This window comes from Talpa europaea, assembly GCF_964194135.1.
Source record: "Talpa europaea genome assembly, chromosome: 4".
NCBI lineage: Eukaryota > Metazoa > Chordata > Mammalia > Eulipotyphla > Talpidae > Talpa > Talpa europaea.
The window spans coordinates 135,363,887-135,384,818 of NC_140070.1; positions in this window are offsets into that span (position 1 = coordinate 135,363,887).

Consider the following 20,932-nt stretch of genomic DNA (forward strand, 5'->3'; position numbering starts at 1 on the left):
AATCCCTGTTACTAGTCCCCACCCTGGCATGGATGCCTTTGCAATGCTATGCCACCCATTCAAAAAGTCATTCAGTGTGTGCCTTTGTCTTCACGGTACTTTCCTATACAGTCAGAATCTTAAAGCATTTAACTGCAGGGGTCTTAGAAATTTGTCAGTGCTCTAGTTGCAAGAAAGGCTGGGAAGATGAGATTTGGGCATCTTGCTTGGGGAGGTAGACTGCTTAGGTGGAAAATCTGGAAAACACCAGGAGCCTTCTCAAACAGGACTGGGCAGTCACAGACGTATGGTAAAGAGCTGCTGTGTGTTCCCACCATGATACAACTCCTAAGGCAACAATTGTATCTATTCTGTTCCTGGATGTTTAATCCAGAACTTTAAATATGGCTTGACGCCAGTGTCGGTGCAAAAATTTCTGGTTTAATAAATGCGTTTATGATTCACATCAGAGAATGTGACCAAAGAAATATAAAACACATGTTCATATCAGTGACAGGGAAAATCAGTTTCAGTTTCACATTGTGGTGAGAACGGCATCTACTTATCTAGTCGCTTTTAACCTCTGCTGCTGCCAGAATGATTTTTCTGATGTCTTCCAGGGATTTCTCCAGATAATAAAGTAAAAATGGGACATGCGTGATGGAGTGGAAGGGTAGAATGACCTTGAGTACACAGAAAAGGTGATTCAGCTGGTGATGGCAGGGGATCTGTTTGTCAGGAAGCTTCTGAGCCACAGACTCTTTAAAGAGAAACTGATTTGACTGCAGTCCTGCTCCAGGGAAACTATAGGCAGGTGTTTTACTACTAATTGACCTTTTTCCAGCATAGTCTCCTTGATTAGATTAGGAAAGGGCATCTGATCCAAGAGGAGTCAATCCTTAGGCTGCCAAGCAGTTTATGACATTACTTGGATTACAAAGATAAATTCAACCCATCAGATGAATTCAAATTAGCATTTGAAAAAACACCAAAGTGATAACACAGATAACAGTGGCAGCAGAAAATAGGCTTAACAGGAGAGAAGAGGCGAATACAAGAGCCATCTGCCATCTAAGGTAAGGAGGGAGGAGTAACTAAATTAAGTAGAAACAAGGATAAAGAGGAAGAGTTCATTCAAATTATCAATATAGGCATCCTGTCTGTTGAAGCACTGTCTTCACAAAGTGAAAGAAAATATATGAGCTTATTTGGGGCCTGTAACTGGGAAATACAGATGCAAGAAGCCCTTAGTTGTGTGCCCTAGTGGTGGGAGCAGTTATAGACCCAACAAAAGCTGGTGAACTCACACTCTGTGAGTTTGCTTTATGCAAATAAGGTTTGCACACAGTACAGTTTGATTGGTGTAAAATCTGCCAAGAGATGATTTGTTGATTTTCAATCGTGGGTGGGGCAATCTATGGGGGAAGCTTCAGCTTTTTTCTGGAGGAGGGTGCCTCTGAGCATGTTGGGAGCTACCTGGGTGTGCCTGGATGTGGCTGGCGCCACCTTCAACAGCTTCCTGACTTTGTTTTAATTATCTAACTGATGACTACAAAATGCTTCACTTTTTTTTTTTGTCGGCTTCTATAACAAAAATACTGTAGACTGGATAGTTGAAAAGCAACAGAAATTTATTTTTCACACTTCTGGCAGCTGAAAGTCTAATATTAAGATCCCTGAGGATTAGGGTTTGATGAGAACTTGCTTCCCAGCAGGGGGAGGGGGGGTGGGGAGTAGGGGGTGGGGGGAGATGAGGAAGTGGGGGGGGTCTTTTCAGTGTCGACAGATGACAGAATGGGCTAGGAGGTCTTCAGAGTCTGTTAGTGGTTGCTAATCCCGTTCTTTTTTTTTTAACTTTATTATTTTTTTAAAGATTTATTTATTTATACATACAAGAGCTGGGGTACAGGCCAGAGGGGTGTGTGTGGGTGTGTGTATGTGTGTGTGAGGATTCGCTAGAGACAGAGTGGGGAACAGAACAGGCAGATTGACCAAAGTACACTGCTGAGAGGAGCAGAGGGTGAGTCAGGAGAGGTCTGCTGGGCCATGTGGGTTGCTCCCTGGCTGTCTGGAGAATTGAACTCGTGCTGCATTGGCTGCCGATTGCTTCATAGGTTGTGTCTTAACCCTTTGTACCACCAGGGAGGCCCGCTAATCCCATTCTTGTAGGCTCCATCTTTGTAACCTAATCAGATCCCAAATGCCCCAGCTCCAAATACTCTTCTCTTGGGGGTTAAGATTTCAAGATTTACATTTTGGGGGGATGGTTATTCAGACCATATAAGATACACACACATACATGTGTAATGTGTATATATATACACACACACGACATTGCTTCCTTCCAAAGTTCTTCTTTCTCGGTCTATAGCAACCCCAGGAACTCAAAGATGGTATTTAAGGGCTAGGACCTGAATGAAAACATTTAAGGAAAATATACACAGAGCACCAAGAACTGAACCATGAAGTATTCCAGCTGGGACTTCTCGAGTCTTGCCCCAGATCTGACTGTCTTCTGATCAGCAGTGACTAGGTTTTTCTTCCCCCACGACAAGCTTATGAGATCCAGCCTAGAACCTTCAGAGATTCTGCTTCTGTCCTTTACAGTGACTCAGAGCAGTATGGCCTCACTTAGAAGAGGGAGACAAAGGTTGGCGTGTTGGTGAAGTGCTGCTTTTATTACCATATGTTCAAGGAGTTTACAGATATGTCTAACTCACAGCTAATAAACAACAGAGCCAACACGTTAAGATCAAAGAATTTCAAAACTCACTCTTCCCACTGTAACCCATTATGTCAGTGCTGAAGGAGGCATTCTTTATACTGTTGTGTCCATGGTGGAATTCTGCTTCAGTGCACTCATGGACTCCCCTTCATAACATCTGGTGCAATTCATATTCCATATATCAAAGACATAATGATTAGCCTATATTCAATATAAAACATTAAGCTGATAAGGAGGAAATGTGCCTTTCTGACCACTGAATTAATGGCTCTGCTCTGTAGTTAACCAGCAACCATTCAAAGCTTCTCTTATCTATCTCTGCTTATTATGAGCAAGATATTATATACTTTAATGCAGGTTTGCCATCTTTCATTTCTTCAAAACCACAAAATCACACATTTTTCATTTCTATTTCCTAATGGAGAAGTAAGCAGGGGTGCACTAATCTCTTTTATAAAGTTAATTCAAACTTAGGAAGGTGAAGAGGCTTACTTATGAACCAACCAGGTGTTAACAGCGGATTTGAAATAAATCTACTATTTTATTCCATCCGTTCCCTAGATCATATTAAAAGTTTCAGTTTTAGGTTAGAGTCTTTTCCCAGGTCTCTATTCCTGAGACTCAACCAGCTTTGCTCTGATCCAAGGATATTCCACCCACTGTGTTCTGACTTCCTTTCCTCCTGTCTCTTCACTATCGTCCTCCAAAGAGAAATTTTGTTCTGTATGTATCACTTGTTCTGCATTTTAGCATTTCCTTTTTTTCTGGGTCTTTTCCTCAGTATGCAAACATGACTGCAGATGTTATAAACTGAGAAACTATGTCGTCTCATTGGGAATCTTAACTGTTGTGCATAAGTTTTTGGCAAAGCTATGTCTCTACAGATTTTGTTGCTTCTTTGAGAGATGTGTTTTGGCTTTATGAATATATTTATAAGTGGAATGCTTGTATACTGTAATTTATTCTTTGAGATTGCTTGTATTCTTCCTGGAGCAGCTGTTTTCTGGAATGAGGAGCTCAGATGAAGAGGACTTCAGAAAAGAGATAGACACAACTTTATACTCACATTGGAAAGAAGCCAGAAAGGTAAGGACATATGTTTTGATGTGTGAACATTTTGGGGGACCTTTGATTTCTTAGCAGTGATGTTGTGAAAGACTGAGTGATCTGGATACTGAGAAATGGCTCCCTGCAGGGCTGTGGTGTCTAGATACAACTTCCTGTTAGACTCAGTGGAAAAAAACACCTCCTGGTGAAGGTGTGTGGTGGTGGTGGACCACCCTTGAGGGGGTGGTCCCACCTCAAGGTAGATGTTATTCCCTCACTTAACCAGCTAGAAAAAAACGGGAATCTTGTGAAGCATATTTTAGTTATATCATATCTTAGTTATATTTATATCTTAGTTATATTTATCATTCAATAATTTCTTCTATTCCTTTAAATCATGATTCCTTGACACTTTGGAAATTATATATATGTATACATATGTGTATATATATGTGTATATATATAACATATATGTATATATACATATTTTAAAATATAAATAGTAGGTGGGGTGTCGTTTTCCATATTACATTAAGAGATTGGAATAACTACATATTTTCAAATGGACATTTGATTGTTTAAAAGTTAAAACTTCATGCAATTGACATTATTTTCCTGGGGAGTATAATTTGTGCAGTACACAAATTATGAGTGGTTTTATCATCCATCAAAAGAAGCTTTCTCAGGTTTTTAATTGCTGTAGTTCCATATTTTTAAATTTTATTTTCTTAAGAACATTATAATAAAGTGTATGTGGTGTCGTCTATCCCCCCAAATGCCAAACTTTCAAAACAAAGCATTTTTGTTTGGGAGGTGATTACAGGACATAAAAATAGCCACCCCTGTTAATCTTCTAACAGAGGGCTGCCATAACAAAATACCATAACAAAATACACAGTGTAGGTGGCTTAAACAACAGAGCTTTTTTCTGTCATGTTTCTAGATGTTGGAAGTCCAAGGTCAAAGTTTTGACATGGTTGTTCCTGAGAATTCACTCCTTGACTTGCAGACTGCTACTTTCTTGCTATGTCCTTACTTGACCTTCTCTCCAATCCCTGGTGTCTTTTCCTTTTCTTACAAGGACACCAGTCATTTTGGATTAGGATCTCCCTTCTGAGCTCATTTTAACCTTATTTACCTCTCTAATGGCCTTATCTCCAAATGCAGTCATATTGGGGGGGGTTGTGGCTTTAATGGATTAATATTTGTGACCCACAATTCAGGCCATGACACTCCTAATATATTTTCACAAAACTAAAGAAATTAAAGAAATCTATATTAGCAATGTACACTAACAAATTAAGATGTGGAGTAACAGGGACTCAGATACACTGTTGGTAGAAATGTAAATGGATCCGGTCCCTATAGAAAGAAGTGTGGACATTTTTCAAAATTTTAAAAATAGATCTACCACACGATACAGCATTCCACTCCTAGGTATTTACCCAAAGAATACAAAACAGTAATTCAAAGGGATATGCTCTCCTATGCTTATTGCAGCACTATTTATAATAACCACATTATGGAAACCACCTAAGTGCTCAATGACACATGAGTGGATTATGAAAATGTGGAATCCTTTTCAGCTATAAAAAGATGAACTCAACATTTGCAATAATATAGCTATAGAACAGGAGGAGATAATGTTAAGTGAAATGTCAGAAAGAAAAAGATAAATACAGAATAGTTTCCCCTATGTGTAGAATAGTGAACCAAAGCAAAAAAATCAGAAAGAATCAAACTAGTAACAAACCCTAGAAATCTGATTGTAGAACTGAGGCTGCAAGATGGGAAGGGGGAAGGTGGAGATTTAAATGTGGAGGAAGCCCAGTGGACTATGGATGTCTTGGTGGAGGGTGTGGTGTGGTAACACACATCTGAACGTGTGTGATCCTATACAGTTGAATCATAAATATTGTAATCCTGTGTTACCTCAATTAACAAAAATACATAAACGAATGTGTGATACATATATCCATGATTTTTTTTAAACCTGTGCTAGCAAGTAACAATGAAAAGAGTAATTAGCTGATGCATAGTTTTTCTTCTGGGTGTGGTTTATTTAAAGAAAATTATTGATTTATAGAAAAACACTTTATGCTTCAATTCCAGATAAGAAAATGTTGACAGTGATCGATTTGAATTAGTACAGAAACATAATTCATGATATTAAAGTATGTTTTCTTATATTGATCAAGGTCCAAAACGGAAAATAGTTTAGGAATTTTCTAATTGTCATGCAAAGTACAATAAAGATGATTCTTTGAATAATTACTAGTAAAGGCCACACTAATAGGAATAAGCTGTACACTCTTGAGGAGGTTCTTTAATCTCTTGGACCCTCTCTGTCCTCAGTGATAAAATGAAATATTTATATTAATGAAGACTAAATAACTTTGAACTTTAATGATTCTCTCTGGGCACTGGCCCGAGGTGAAAGGGTAAAGGTGGAATTGAGAGAGTGAAGATGGGGTGAAGAGAAAGTTCTCAAAGGGACTCTCCTTCCCTGCTCAAGGATGATGGATTATTAATCTGTGTGGTTAGATAATATGACTTTACCTGGGACTTTCTTGTGGGCAGATTGTGTTTAGAGGTAATACAAATGGACACGGCTTTCTCTCCTGTCCCTTTACCCAGGGCAGACACAGGTGGGCTAAGCCAGATTCATCTCCACAGAAGAATTATTTTCATCACGCACTATTCTTTTCCTTCTCATTTGGAGATATTTTGGGAGAGTTAGTAGGGGGGTGTTTTCCAACAAATGGAAAAGACCACCTGAAACTGGCCATTTCTAAGGAAATCTAACACCACTATCTTCTTGTTTTCTTTTCCTCCTATGTATCAGTAATAAGATTCAGGCTCAGGGTTTATAAAATGTAGACTGGTCTAGCATACCAGCAATCTTTTCACTGATATTTTTGACATAAGTCTTCATCACCAAGCCTTAATTTATTTTCTATTCCTTATAATTCCCTGGAGAACTTACTTAAAGAAAGGAAGAGAATGGACAGGATGGATTTAATTGATACCATTGGCAAGGTTCAGGTGTTCCTATGAGATAAAAGCTGCTTAATAGCAATCCAATCCCTCCTATTCCTACTATCAGAATGATTGGACCTCAGTTTATGAACCTGAGATACCTCTTTCTTCCCACCTTCTCACTTCCTTCCCTTCTTTTCCATTTTTTAAAAAAGATTTATTTATGCAAACAAGACTGGGCTGTAAGACAGGGGTGGGGGGGGGGTGGTTGTGGTGGTGAGAGGATTCACCAGAGAGAGTGGGGAGCAGAACAGGCAGATATACTGGAATATGCTGCTGAGGGGAGCAGCAGGCGAGACAGGAGAGGTCTGCTGCTCCCTGTAGGTCAGCTCCCTGGCTGGCTGGGAATAGAATCTGTGCTGCAGTGACTGGTGATAGATTAATCGTGCCCTGTCTTTAACCCCTGTGCCACCAGGGAGGCCCCTGTCTAATTTTAAAGGACTTAATTTTTAAGCAGTTTTAGGTTCACAGATAAGTTGTGGAAGGTATGGAGATTTCCCATTTGCCCCTTATCCCCACACTTGCATAGTCTAGCAATCAACATCACTCACAAGAGTAGTGCATTTGAGTTTTTCTGCAACTATATTCCTGTGGATTCCAGTCAAGTGCTTTTTGTTTAGTAAATTCATTTGGAAATGAATGTCTTAAATAATTATCTTGATTCTTAGAATCATTACTGAGTGTTATTGATTCTTAAGATGGCTGGAATTTTATTACCTTCTCTTAGACATTCAGTATCAATTAAACTTAATTGACATCTTATGCATGACTGTGTTTACTAGGTATTCACTGTTGAGGCTACTGTCTTTTTAAGTACCCACTCTGCCTTCAGACTGCATGTCTCAACTGTCCATGAGCAAGTGAAGAGGGAGTTAAAATTCATTTTAATATTATATAAAGCAAAACATAATTAAGAAAATGTGTAAAAAATTAAAAAGCTGCAATTCTCATAATGCAAACGCTAAGTAGAAATGATTTTTTAATTATAGACTCATTTGAGTTATGTGCCATGGCTTCCCAAGAGAGATGTCTATTTTAATCCAAACCCTAACCTCAGGACTTGAGTATTACACCATGCAATGATGTAAGAGGAAGTGAGGTTGCCCATCTTTTCCTACCCCTCCTTGCTGCTTGTCCAGGTCTCAGGGTAGAGTCTGGCAAGAATATGGAGCCCCTATGCTCAACCCAACACTAATTCCTCTTATCAAGAGTGTGTTCATTTCTGGGGTTGTAGGTGGAAGGAAGCTCTATTATTAAACAGTTTCTGACAGGAAGCTCAGTCATCTCTTCCAGTTTGAGCCCCATCTGTCCACCACATTGAATTCCTCAGTCTTTTTGTGGTTCGAGAGGACCAGCAGATGTGCTTTATGTAAGGCAGGTCGCTTTCAGCTTTCTTTGGCTAAACCCATCATCATTCTTCTCTTTTCCAATGTCGTAAATTTTTTGATCTGTCTGTTCTTGTCTCTTCTACTCTGTATCCTTGTGGGATTGTGACTTCTACATTAAAAAAAAAAAAATCTCTTCACTGTTTGGTTAGATTCCCAAAGGCAGCAGGGGGAAATCGATCAGTGCTATATGCCAATCTTAAACAGATGTCCCTGAAACAGTATTTTGATGGAGGGGGAAATGTCTGCTCTTTGCCTTGCTTGCTACTATCTTCCTCTTTTATTTTTGTTTCACTCGCGCCTTGAAAAGTACCTATAATGTTCCCAACCAGCTGTCAGGTCTCCATCAAGGCATTTCTTGATGGTTGCTTTGAGAATTATCCTATATAGAAATAGTGGGTATATTGTTTCCAAACTCCAATAAGAATGCATTCTCTTTGCAGCAAGAAAAACAAAACAATATGTTAAAGAAAAAAGTGGAACTTCCTTTAAATGGGAACCGAAAAAACAAGAGGCTTAAAGACTACCCAGAAATATGTAAATCTTTATTGAAATTGCAGGCTGAGTCTGTTGCTTAGGACAGGGAAGAGCTTCTCCATCTAATCTAATTAACCTGCGTCCATTCGGACAACCCCCTCTTTTCTAATATTCAAGCAGCTGGTATATATTTTTTTTTTTCCAAACAATTTTATTCTCCTCTAGCCTCCCAAAAGGGGAAGGATTAAAATAAAATTTAAAAAAGGCCATTAAAAAATTAAGCTCCCCCCAACTTTAGCAATAAATACTGAAATGATATATACACATGAGGCTCAGGAAAGAGGCAAGAACAGGAATCTTGGGGTCTCTGTCCCATGGCAAGGTCCCAACACTTTGACCAATTCCATGCTCTTTGCCTATAACATAGGAGCAATCAAAGAGGCAGGAGAGATATACAGGGGAGCATGTGGCCCCTAAAAGAGCTGAAACATGGTAACAGGAGAGAGAGAAGGGACACAACATGTCTTATAGGGGAGAGGAAGAGAAAGTCTTCATCTAAAACACCTCCCCCTCCCAGCTGAGTCATGTGTGTGGCCAGTCCAGCTACTGAATGTCCCGGTGTCAAGCAGCTGGTATATTAACCCAACAATTTTCCTTTTTATATAAATGACTGAGTGAATCAAAAAAGATCATATGAAGTAGCACATCTTTTTTTTCCCTTAAAGATCAGGATTTTTTTATGCTGGGACAACTTTTTAATTGAGTAGTCTAGGTGATATATCGGAATTGTATTTATACTATAAAGGATTAGTGAAAAAGCCTTTTTCCTCCAGAATTTTGGAGTTTCAATTCAAATCATGAAAAAATACATTTCTAAAGGAATTTTAGGGCAAAAAGACAGGTTCAGAAAATAACCTGGTAGTCAATCGTGTGAGATAGCAGAAAAATTACCCAAACATCTCTCTTTTGAGTCACTATTTGTGTTACATGTGCCTTAAGGACTTGATAGCTGGATTAAGAAGCAAATTCTTGACAGTGGTCATGAATCCTTGAAAAAATAAATTCTTGAGTATATTATTTTTTCATAAAATAGATAGAAAATGAAACAAACCTCCAATTCCCAAGGAAAATATAAGCAGTAATTAAAAATCTATTATTAAATAGTAAGAAGAGCAACATTTACTTTTATGGCTCCATAGAAATCATGAAAGTGCTTTTTTTTAAGCTATATATGTAGCCATAGTTACCATAAACCAGATCCATTTACAAAACATTCCCAAATGGAAATTTTAGAAATTTTATCTGATGTTAAATCTTTATCAAAGATACTGACATAGTGATAATCTTAAGTCCCCTTAGGAAAATGACATTGTTCAGACTTTCACCCTGTTTTATTCAAAAAAGAAGAAACTTCCAAGGTTAAATTATCTTTCTAGTTTTGCTTTTGCATTCAAGAGAACATTTTCATGTTGCATATCATCATTTACTACCCATTGGTGTCTGGGCTGCTGAAGTGAAGGTAATGAGACATGCACAGAAAATTTAATCACAGAATTTCCCACATTATTTGGGAACAGAGAAACTACCTATGTATAATCTTCATATGGAACCATGTCTACACACTTCCAGATCTTTTACTATCAGCTCACTTCTACTCACTGTATTGACGTCTATCTATCAAGGATGTCACCTTGATGGAACAATTTGTTGTGATAAGAATGCACTACTACCCACTTAGAGCAGCCAAGACATTGGAAGATGTTTTAGTGAACAGATCAGTTCTCTGCAAACATCAGCCTCTGAAATGCAGGGAAAGTTGCACACTTGCATTTCTAGATCAAGTGCTAACTTTTTCCACTTACTTTTTCTCCACTTGTATTTTTGCAATCACTTTGCATTAACTTGAGCACTGGGAAAACCCCAGGGGTGACTTCCCTGTGTCAGGACTGTGTAGTTTCTAACAGAAGACTTCTATGATTCCACAGTGAAGGTCCAGAGCTAGTTTGTGTCGGACCATGGTGTATCTCACTTCCCAACTTTGCATTCATTAAAGGCAAGTTGGTAGACTATAAATTAACTGCAATGGGAGTGTTAACGCCATTGGAATTAATCACCACCTCAAATCAGTTTTCTTGCCTTTTCCTTCTTAAGCAGGTTGTTCAACATTCACCAGCAAGTCACTGTTCATGGATTATCTAGATGGTCATATACATTCTGAGCTACTTAAACTTGAAATGGTAGCATGAATCACTCTGAAAATGTCTTTTCAGAGCAACTTTTCCAGTCCTGAGAAAAATACCAGATACTCTTCCATCATTACCCAGTCCCTCAGTCGTCTTGTTAAACTGCTTGCTATGCTGATACACAGAACTGAGAGTCTGAAAGTTCAGTTGCTTCAGAGTCCCCCAGATAGTCTGGCTTAAACTCTAATATACATTCTGAAAGATACTCTTAGGAATTTGTTGGATCGTGTGTTCATTTCTGAGTGGTTGGTGCCATAAAAGAAAATTTGTTATTTTTGATCAATATTTCAGACCTAATGCAAGATACAAGAGATTTGATGATGATCTCTCTCTCATGTTGCCACAGCCCAGCTTAAAAAAAAAATAGTTTTAGTTTTCTGTCTCTTATCTCCTTCTTATTTCTTTGGAGAAAATTATTATCTTCCAAATGATCTGGATAATTTCTATATATTTCCTGACACATTTTCTGCATGATATATGATCTTCTTAATTTGTTAAATAATTAAATAAAAAGGATAACATTCTTTTAAACTTGCTTTCTCTTGTTCAGTATTATATTCGTGAAATTCACCCAAGTAAAGAAAAGAAATTTGTATTTAGTCATGTTCGTTGCTATATAATGTTCATTTTAAATTTATATATCCATTTTTCTGTTGACAACATTTTAATGGTCCTTTTGACTTTTTTGTTATAATAAAAAATTCTGCTATGAACATTTTTGTACATGCCTCTTTATGGTCATACCTGTGAGTGTATTTGTTTTACAGTACAAAACTGGGGGTGAAGTTACAGAATACTGTAGAATATACCTCTGCAGATTTCTTAAATGTTGCCAAATTGTCCCCAAAATGGTCATAAGAATTTACACTCTATTTAGCAAATTATAGGAGTCTGGTTGCTATATAATCTCCTTAAATGTGTTACAATTAGGGCTATGTTTTGGCTTGTATGATGGATGAAACATTAACAAACTTGTTTAAGTAAAAATATATGAGATCAATATGTTAAAAATAAAGTAGTAGGGGAATCAAAAACTGAGAAAACTTGAAGTGCCTCAATAAGAGGATAGACAATGCTATACTCATACAGGAGTATACCATCTAGTAATAAAAAGCAATGAAGTATTGATACATGAAAAATATAAATAGATCTCAAAATGGTGATAAAAATTATATATGAGTTCACTCTATTAATTATGGGGAACCAGCCTGACAATTGTGTGAAGGAATTTCTGGACCATTAGAAATGCTCTATAAATTTTAACAGTGGGGATTGGGTACATAGGTCAAAACTCATCAAACTGTGCATTGAAGATCTGCATATTTTATAGAAAATAAATTGCACATCAACTTTTAAAGCATGTAGGAAGAAAATATAAATCTAGATAAGAAAGAAAAAACACTGAATCTGAATATTCACAGCCTTCCCTAACCTCTCATAAAGAGAAAGACCCCTTTGTTGCTTGACCAATTCCGAGTTTTGCCTTTTTATTTTATTATTGTTTCTTAAAAACACGTAGATCAGGATTACGGAAGCAACTGCAAAGAATTAGAGAGAGAATTTTGGGGAGAGGAGTGGAGACAGAAGGGGATAGAGAACACAAATCTTGCAAGCATTGTGTAAGATATTTAAAGAGAGTATCAGATAAGGAGTTTTTTTTAACACATTTTGCTCAGAGTTCAAAATATAGCTCCTTTTCAATGCTTTCCAAAGCAGCAGTAAAAACTTAAATTGCCTTCACATCTCTCTTGGATGTCGCCCTGGTGCTTCATCTAAATGTATCCTCTCTGCTGAGATAGACCAGGAAAACAGTGTCTCCTGAGACTAAATGTTGTAATATGTTTACATTTAGTACAGTTTTATGATGATTTTTAAGACACATAAGGCAAGTTTTAGAGTTTTTTTCCAAATGATAAATGATATTCCCTGGTTAAAGTAATTATACAGGAAAACTGTGATTTAAAAATAAATAATAAAAAAATTTAAATGACATTTTATTTTGGAAGGCAGAACTAGGTGGAATATTAAGTACTATACTATTGAACAAATACGAAAGTAGCTTTCCTTACCTGATGTTTGGAAATCTTGCAATTTGTATTTTTTCCCTTTAATTTTATGTTTTACTTTTAGGTGAAAAATAGAGTCTGTCAAAAATTGGTATTTTGATCATAATCTGTAAATATAATTTGTGAGTTAGGTAATCATTAGTTCCAAAAATTGCAAATGGAAAATGAAAGCTTTCCATCCCTGTGTTTTTTCTTTTTAACATTGGTTTTTAAAATTGAAGGAACATTTAAACGTGATTAGCTAAATCTAGTAAAGATTACCACTAAAAAACATTTTTGATTTTTGTTCTTCGTGTGCTTCTCATTATCTTCAATTCAAAATCATTGATCCTCTGGTTCAACGTCCGAAAATCAATCAACGTCATCCAACACATCAACAAAAAGAAATATAAAAACCATATAATAATATCAATAGATGCTGAGAAAGCTTTTGACAAAGTGCAACACCCATTCATGATAAAAGCCCTTGAAATTCTTGGGATACAAGGAACATACCTCAACATCATAAAGGCCATATATGACAAGCCAACAGCCAGTATCATTCTCAATGGCGAAAAGCTGAAAGCATTTCCATTAAGATCTGGAACAAGACAAGGATGTCCACGCTCACCACTGCTTTTCAATATAATACTAGAAGTCCTAGCCAGAGCAATAAGACAAGAGAAAGACATACAAGGAATCCAAATAGGAAAGGGAGAAGTCAAACTATCACTATTTGCAGATGATATGATAATATACATAGAGAACCCCAAAAACTCCACAGAAAAACTAATTCAAGTAATTAATCAGTTTAGTAAAGTGGCAGGATACAAAATCAACACGCAAAAATCAGTAGCCTTCCTACACACAAACAATATATCTGAAGAAGAAGAATTCAAAAAAAAACTTCCCTTTTATTATCAAAACAAAAAAATTCAAATACTTGGGAGTATATCTAACAAAAGAGGTAAAGGACCTATACAAAGAAAACTATAAAACACTGTTTAAAGAAATAGAAGAAGACACAAAGAAATGGAAAGACATCCCCTGCTCATGGATTGGAAGAATAAACATTATCAAAATGGCCATCCTACCAAAAGCAATATACAGATTCAATGCTATTCCAATCAAAATTTCAATGTCATTCTTCAAAGAAATAGAACAATTATTGATGAAATTCATATGGAATCACCAAAAACCCCGAATAGCCAAAGCTCTCCTGAAAAAAAAAGAAGGGAATGGAGGCATCACACTCCCAGTCTTCAAACTATAATACAAAGCCATAATCATCAAAACTGCCTGGTATTGGAACAAGAACAGACACACAGACCAATGGAATTGAATAGAAAATCCAGAAATAAACCCACAGATTTATGGTCAACTAATCTTTGACAAAGGAGCAAAGACTATGCACTGGAGCAAAGAAAGATTGTTCAATACCTGGTGCTGGGAAAACCAGGTCACTACATGCAAAAGAATGAAGTTCAACTACTACCTCACACCATGCACAAAAACCAACTCAAAATGGATTAAAGAACTAGATATAAGACCTGAAACCATAAAATACATAGAAGGAAATATAGGCAAAACATTACATGACATGCACATCAAAGACATCTTTACAGACACATCACCCAAAGCACTGATAGTGAAGGCAAAGATCAACAGCTGGGACTACATCAAATTAAAGAGCTTCTGCACAGCAAAAGAGACAATAACAAAAACAAAGAGAAACCCCACCGACTGGGAGAGCATTTTTGCACCCAACACTAATGATAAAGGACTGATCACAAAAATCTGCAAAGAGCTGATGAGCCTCAACAAAAACAAAGAAAATAATCCTGTCAAAAAATGGGCAGAAGAGCTAAAAAGAAACTTCTCTGAAAAGGAAATGCAAATGGCCAACAGGCATATGAAAAAATGTTCAACATCACTTGTCATCAGGGAAATGCAAATCAAAACTACCATGAGATACCATCTTACACCAGTGAGAAGGGTGCATATTAAAAAAACTAGCAACAACAAATGTTGGCGAGGATGTGGAGAAAAAGGAACTCTCCTGCACTGTTGGTGGGAGTGCAAACTGGTCCAACCACTATGGAGAGCTGTGTGGAGATTTCTGGACCTACTAAATATAGAGCTTCCATATGATCCAGCAATTCCACTCTTAGGTATTTACCCAAAGGACACAGAAACATCAATTCCAAAGAGCTCCTGCACCCCCATGTTTATAGCAGCACTATTTACAATAGCTAAGCTTTGGAAACAACCCAAATGCCCAAAAATAGATGACTGGATCAAGAAGATGTGGTACATATACACAATAGAATATTACTCAGCAATCAAAAAAGATAAACACATGCAGTTTGCAGCAACATGGATGGAGCTAGAAGGGATCATGCTCAGCGAAATAAGTCAGAAAGAAAAAGAAAAATACTGGATGGTCTCACTCATAGCAGGAATTTAGAAAGCCTAAATAAGAGACCAGGAAAAAGACTAATCAATGCAAAGTAATAATCAAAATCAACAAACAACTATAAACTAGAGACACACTATGTGGGGAGGGGGGGATTAGGGAGGGATGGGGAGAGGAAGAACTAGAGTCAAAATAAGGGGGGGGTGCAATTGTATAGGGAATATAACCAAAATGAAAATGCATACATTGTGCAAAAATGAAAGATGATGTAAGAATTATATAAAATAAATTATTAAAAAAACAAAAACAAACAAAAAACCAAAATCATTGATCCTCATGCTTCTCGCTTTTAACGAATGATCTAATATGGGTGTATATTATATAGGATATGATCAAAATTAAAAGCAGTAAAACCTAATAAAATCACACATCCTTCAAAACTACCATGGTGCCCAGTCAGGTCCAGCTGAGTCATGAACCCACCAGTGATACTCAAGGACATCACAGACACTCACCTGACCTCTCCCAGCTCACCTCATGTTCCATTGTAAGGAGAAATTGTTTAAATTTTTGTTGAATGAATTAACAATGGAAAAACGGAAACAACTGTTATAAACATTCGGGAATTCTTTGACACACTGCTGGTCATTCAGATTGTGAAAAATTGACCTAATTGATGCTCTCATTTTTGGGCAAGATAAAAATCAGTGCTGTTAACAACACATTCCTTATCACATATATAGTCCTAAGATACATAGCAGCGAACTGTGATAGACAAAATCCAAATGAGTGTATATCCGTGTGTGTGTGTATATATATATTTCCAATTGAGTAACAAGGCATGTATATAAGGTTGATCAATGAAAAGTCAATTCATAATACTTACAGGCATTTATCCAAAACAATTGAAAACAGAATCTTAAAGAGATATTTGCATTTCCATGTTCATTGTACGTTATTTACAATGACCAAGAGATGAAAACAACCCAAATATCCATTGATGGATGAATGGACAAAGAAAAGGTGGTTTAGATGCACAGTAGAATATTATTCAATCTTGAAAAAGAAGGAAATCCTATCAGATGTGACAACATGGATGACTTGGGAGGACATTATGCTAAATAAAAGAATCACAGGAGGAAAATTGGCTGTATGATTCCTCTTCTACGAGAGGTCTTAAATTCATAAAGGTAGAAAGTAAGACAGTAGTTGACAGGAGCTGGGAGTGGGGCAGTTGGGAAGTTGTGTGCAATGAGTCATACAAGATGAAAAGTCATACATAATGAGAAAATTCAAGAGATCTGCTATACAACAACGCAGTGTTAACAATACTGTGTTGTTCACTTGAAGTGAAATTTCAAATTATGTGTTTTCTACCACAGTAAAAAATGCTAAACATGTAATAAATACTATTTGTTGGTTGTTGTTTATATAGATTTTTTGCAATATGAGGGAGCAAAACAGATCTGTAGTAAGGGTAGCTTCATGGAGAGTTTGGGGTTTCAGGGCAAGGAAACTAGGTTATGCAAGGGTCCCCAGGAAGGCTACTCTGACTTTGCAGTTCAGGAAACAGCCTGGGGGGTACTCTTAGGAACGACATTGTGGGAGAGTGCAAGAAGCAGAAGTGGACATAGAGAGAGGACCACTTATCGCAACCACTCTCATCCCTCTGCCAGCTTGGCAGCCAGCTAGAACTAGTTGGTCCCTCAGAAGAATTTAAATAGGACCCAGCCAACCTCCATATCCATATCTGCAGTCCTTGGATGCCTTCAGAACCTAGGAAAGGCTGTAATACTTTGATCAAGATTACTCTCTTTCCAAGAGGGTGACCACATGAAGGGAGCTAGGGAGGAGGAACCCTTCCAGAAGGGTGAATCCATGAACCAAACCAGTGTCTGCTAGTGGGAGTGGAAAGATGTAAAGACAGATTATTTACAAGATAGAGATGCAGAAAGTGAGACAGGAAAGAGAGAAATGGATGAACTAGAGGTAGGGAGTATGGTGCCCTTTTGAAAAACAAAGAGGTCAGTCAGTTTGCCCAAATGAGAATTAATATACATGTTCCTATTTAAAGTTTGTGATCTTGGGGCCTCCCCGGTGGCACAAGGGGTTAAGACGCAGCACTATGAAGCTATCTGAAGCCACTGCAGCACAAGTTCAAACCCTGGCCAGGGAAGTGGCCCACATGGCACAGCAGAACTCTCCTGAGTCACCTGCTGCTCCCCTCAGCAATGTATTTCAGTCAATGTGCCTGTTCTGCTCCCCACTCTGTCTCTGGTGAATCCTCTCACTCCCCATACCCTTGGCCTGTACCCCAGTTCTTGTATGCATAAATAAATAAATCTTTTTTTAAAAAAAGTTTGTGGTGTTGGTTGAGACTCTTTGATTACCTGAATATGTTTCAATATATGTTATAGTTTATTATTAGTTTTGAAACAAATACCATTTTATATGAAATCTATTAATTTAGCGTGACTTTCTGCCTTTAGGCCGTTGCCTAAATATTTGCTATGGTCATCATAATTATCTATCTCCCAGATGCATGTTTTACTTGTGTATCACAAATTCATAATGAAAAATGTTCTTTACCCTCTAATCTCCTCTTGGAGGTTATAATGGTAATTATATATCCTTCTTGCTCATACATAATACATGAGCACTGTGCAAGTAGGTTATTGAAGTATTTCACTTATCTCCTGCATCACCTTTTCTGCTGATGTGTAATGAGTAGGGATTTAATATATAGATATTTCCTTCTACTTTTATGCCCCAATTGCAGATCTAGGTTGTGTATACATAAAAGAGAGTTTAAGGGAGTTATTTAATTTTTGGAATAAACTGTATACAAGGCTGAATTCAGTCCTTTTTCTGCTATTACCTTCTGGACATTGACCAGGCAATTTTATTTCTCTTGGTGTCATTTGTATATTCATAGTGTAGCTTTGGATTGCATGATTTATAATGATTGCCCATCCCCCATTTCATGTGTGTTGAATGAGTAGATAAAAGCTTACTATCTGTTCATAATCTTCACTGTTTTTCAAAGAAAATGAATATTTACTGTTGCTTAACATACACAGATCATTTATTATACAAGTAAATTTCAGAAGCCCCATCTTCACTTGGTTTCATAAACTTGAAACTACAATACAATTATATATACCTATAAACTCATACGTTGTAAAACATAATAATGGTTTTTCTATCTTCCATAATTGAACAAGAATTTGGAACAACCTTTCATTGTCATTGAGGACAAGAAAAATTTAAACTCCCTCTCAGGACTATTTCATGTCCTCCGTCCTTTGATCCAAATGGGAAGACAGTTTTCAGTTCTTATAGTGACCAAGAGGGGCTCAGATCTATGGTGAACGGTGGGGTTGTCAGGACGCTCGTGGTCTCTCCAGCTGACCGCCTGCTCTGATGTGTATGGCTCCAGCTAGCTGCTTTGGTTATGTGTGGTTCATGTTTCCTTCCCTGCTGAACTTTGGGGGTTATGCAAGTTCCCTGTGAACCCCAGTGCTCTGGTTTCTGGAGTTGTGACTTTGGGCTCTTGCTTCTTTCTGGAGCATAATTCACAGTCTTCTCCAGGCATCTCCTGCAGAGCTTCCTCCAACTGCCATTGAGTGGAGTCTTGATTGTTACCTCTACCTCCTAATCATCTGCAAGCAAGCTAAATTTTGCCCTTCTTTTGCCTTCTAGGGTGATTTGGAGTCTAGAGAAATGGTCCATGTAGGAAATCATCGGCTTCCTTTAGGCCCATGTAAAATAAGGAATTTCCACCATACTGATCTCAAATCTAAGAGTGATCCGGATTGACAGTCTTTGTCTTCCAATTCTTCATGCCAGTTAGTCATTCCCAGTCTAGAGGTCACATTGCCATATATGACCCACACATAAGCTGCCATTAAAAAAACCCTAGGACCTGTTGGGGGTAAAACCCTCTGGATCTGGGGTCCTGCATCTCATCTGGGTGTTTCAGCAAATCTATCCTTTGCATCAGCCTGAACATGCGCCCCTGGCCTTCTCTTTTTCCACCTTTTCCTCAGGCCACAGCAGAGACCTTGCAATTCCTTTTTGTCTAGCAGGGTCTTCTCCTGTGCCCATTCTGTCCTCTGATTTCTGAAAGTCGGATTCATCCTCCATTTTTCCCAGAGTCATAATGGTTATTAACAGAAAATCTTGATACACATCATTGTCACTCGTAAAGCACGCAGCTAAATCCCCTCAGAACTGAAAGACAAGAGACTGCACCTTGTATTAAGAAAACTGTTCCTGGGGCCCCTTGAATTTTGATGGTGGCATATTAAACATCAGGCTGCTGCTCTGACCCACTTACTAGGGGACTCTCTGGCCTACTGGGGGGTCCAGAGAAGCTTTTTCTGCAGGTCCTGCAGGGCAAGCAGCTCTGCCATTTGGACCTTTTGAACCAGCAGAATCAATTTTTGCTTGAACTTTCTGTGACTGATTCGATCCTTCTGTGGTTCCTCTAGCAAATCCCGGTAGGAGAATTACTGTGAGACCTCTAGGGCAGTAGTTTCAAACTGTGTGTTGCGAACCATTAGTGAATCATGAAATTCACTTAACAGGTCTTGAACAACATTTAAAAATATGAAAAAGGATAGAATAGAAAGGAAAATACCAGATCAGAATACATAACCTATATAAAGTGGCATTTATTGAAGCTTACTTTGTTGAAGATCTCCTAAGTAGATATTTGAGGGGGTATTTGAGCTAAGTCATGCTTGTGTAGTCAAATAACTTGTTTCTTTACTTTTAAAAATTGTATTACTTTTTACTGAGGCAACATGAGTTTACAACACTTAACATGACTCAGAGGTACAGGGTCAGACCTGTTCAAGGTATTTTAGCTTGTTTCCTTTCAAGAAATAGCTCTTGCCTTGGTCCTGGGAACTGGGATATTGAGACTGGTTCCCTGATGGGAACAGTAGAGGGTCATATTGTTCTTGCACTGAACTTTATCTCATCCACTAGTCCATCAAGTAGGGTCAGCATCACTATGTCATCAAATGGAAGTGACATTTACGGGATCAGGGACTATTCAATCCACACAACTAAGTAATGGAAATAGATTGTTCTCACTTCCAGCAGTACTTGCTGCACTAATGCTGCCTGTCCCACTGCCTACAGCTCAAGTCTCCTGGGGTATTGCATTTGATCTGTTGACTAATGAAAAAGCAACAAGAAATCCCAATTTACACATAGTCCCTACCAACTTTTAAAACTAGCTATATGAGTGTATATACATACACCATTACAACCCCCAAGATGTGACTCTGAAGGATAGTGGAGAGTGAATTCTTTTTCCCCAGGTAAAGGACGGTAGGTGGAGCTCCCCACTGGATTGTCTGCTTTGCCTGGGAAAAGAGTCTACAGTAAATGCTACCTTAAGTTGCTTGGTTTTGCTGGGTGTTGCAGACTGTGGACAAAGGAGGCTGGGGAGGAGTTTAGAGTAGGAGATCATGTTCCATGAAGATGTTCAGTACTATGGACTTAATGTTTTTGGTCCCCAACCAACCACATTTATATATTACAGTTCTAATGTGATGTTACTT